Here is a 2,531-nt window from a genome sequence, read left to right as displayed (position 1 = left end):
CAGGACCTACCCTACTCCAGTATGACTTCATGTTAACTGATAACATCTTCAAAGACCTCATTTCCAAACAAGGTTATAATCACAGATGCTGGGACTTGGGGATTGGGAGCTGGGGGGTGGGGGGAGGCACAGTTCAATCCATAACAGAAATAAACAGAATGAACTGGAGATCCATGCAACAGCATAAATAAATCTCAAAGCCCTTGTGCTAAGTGAAAGAAGCCAGACACAAAAGGCTACATCTCAAATGATTCTATTTATATGACATTCAGGACAAGGCTAAATTATAGAAATTGAAAACAGAGCACTGCTTACTGGGGACTGGGGATGGGAGAAGTGTATGACTACAAAGGGGCTTTGAGGAATGTTTTGCACTGCTGAAAATGTACTATAATGTGATTTTGGTGTTAGTTACATGACTGTACAGGTTTATCAAAAATCATAGAACTGTACACCTAAAAGTGGTGAATTTCATTATAAGTAAATAATAGCTCAATAAACTTGGTTTTAAAAAGAAAGTAAACTCCATGGTGACAAGTACTTTGTTTAATGTGCGCCTCTTGAAATTTTGGAACATCCAATCTCGTAATCTCTTGTTATACCAGCCACAGTCTTTCAATGTCAACTCTACATTATTACCATGAAGTCTAGACGCCTCCATTCCTTGGCAGTCACTTGACTGTGTTCTATTCCAGAGCCCTTCCCCTCAGAGCCTGGGTCGAGTAGTGAGAAATGCTGTACACAGATAAACTATGGTTTACAAATCATATAATGGGACTAAGAAAATGAATTCTTTTTCACAACAGAAAAAATACAAGTGGCAAGTAAACAAGTGACCAATATTCAAGTTCACTTGAAGGTTGAATGGATTCAATTTTTCCCATTAACCTAGCAACCTATTTTAATGATATAATAAGGAGTAATTTTATACATTGCTTTTGGAACTATAAATTGGTACAATATTCCTGAAAATATTTTTGATAATATTTATCAAGCATATCTAAAACACTCATACATTTGACAAGTAATTTTACACATTGATAACTACCTAGTAACTAATCAAGTACAGGCAAAGATTTATGTATTTAAACATCAACCACTGCATTACTTGTTTGGCAAGGGATTAGAAACAATCTAGATGTTTACCCTAAGGAACAGATAAGTACATGGTGCTTCATTTATAGAATGACAATATACTGTCTTTAAAATGATGTTTAAAGAGTCTTTAATGAAAAAGAAAATGCTAAAATATACTATTAAGCCAAAATAAGGCAGAATTCAAAGTTGAGCAGGCAGGACATCTCAGCTATGAAAAGAGGGTCCCGACTTATGACAGGGTTCCCTTCCAACAACACCATCGTAAGTTGCTTCTGACATAAGTAGAATACCTCATTTTATTATTTTTTTTTAAGTTTTCATTATTATTGCCTTTTATTATCAGTATCTTTATAAATTCTATCTCTGGGAGTTGGAAATATTACATATAAACTTACAGGTATATCCTAATACACACATAGTATCTTAGGCTAGGTTCTCTAGAGAATATATATATATATATACATAATGCCAAAGATGAAGCAATTAAAGATTTTTTAGCAACTTCTGCAGTCTGAAATTGATCAAACATGCAACCGAGATACATTGATAATTACTGGCAATTGGAATGCAAAAGTTGGAAACGAAGAAGGAACAGTAGTTGGAAAATATGGCCTTGGAGATAAAAATGATGCTGGAGATTGCATGACAGAATTTTGCAAGACTGACAACTTGTTTGGTGCAAATACCTTTTTTCACTAACAAAAACGGTGACTATACAATTGGGCCTCACCAGACGGAATACACAGGAATCAAACTGACTATATCTGTGGAAAGAGACAATAGAAAAGGTCAATATATCACTAGGGGCCAATGGTGGAACAGACCATCAACTGCTCATATGTAAGTTTGAGTTGAAGCTGAAGAAACTTGGAGCCAAGATATGACCTTGAATATATTCCACGTGAATTTAGAGATCATCTCAAGAATAGATTTGAGTCATTAAATACTAACAACCAAAGACCAGACAAGTTGTGGAATGATATCAAAGACATCATACATGAAGAAAGCAAGAGGTCATTGAAAATATAGGAAAGGAAGAAGAGAGCAAAATAGATGTCAGAAGAGACTCTGAAACTTGCTCTTGAACGTAGAGTACTTAAGCAAAAAGAAGAAATAATGAAATAGAAGAACTGAACAGAAGGGTGGCATGAAAAGACAAAGTAAAGTATCATAATGAAATGTGCAAAGCCCTAGAGATAGAAAACTAAAAGGGAAGAACACTCTTGGCATTTCTCAAGCTGAAAGAACTGAAGAAAAAATTCAAGCCTCAAGTTTCAATATTGAAGGATTCTATGGGGGGAAATATTGAACAACAAAGGATGCATCAAAAGAAGATGGAAGGAATACACAGAGTCACTGTACCAAAAAGCATTGGTCAATGTTCAGTCATTTCAGAAGGTACCATATGATGAGCTCATTGTACTGAAGGAAGA

The sequence above is a fragment of the Elephas maximus genome, chromosome 1, assembly GCF_024166365.1.
Source record: "Elephas maximus indicus isolate mEleMax1 chromosome 1, mEleMax1 primary haplotype, whole genome shotgun sequence".
Lineage (NCBI taxonomy): Eukaryota > Metazoa > Chordata > Mammalia > Proboscidea > Elephantidae > Elephas > Elephas maximus.
The sequence above is the reverse complement of the archived record's forward strand: the minus strand, read 5'-3'. Positions refer to the sequence as shown.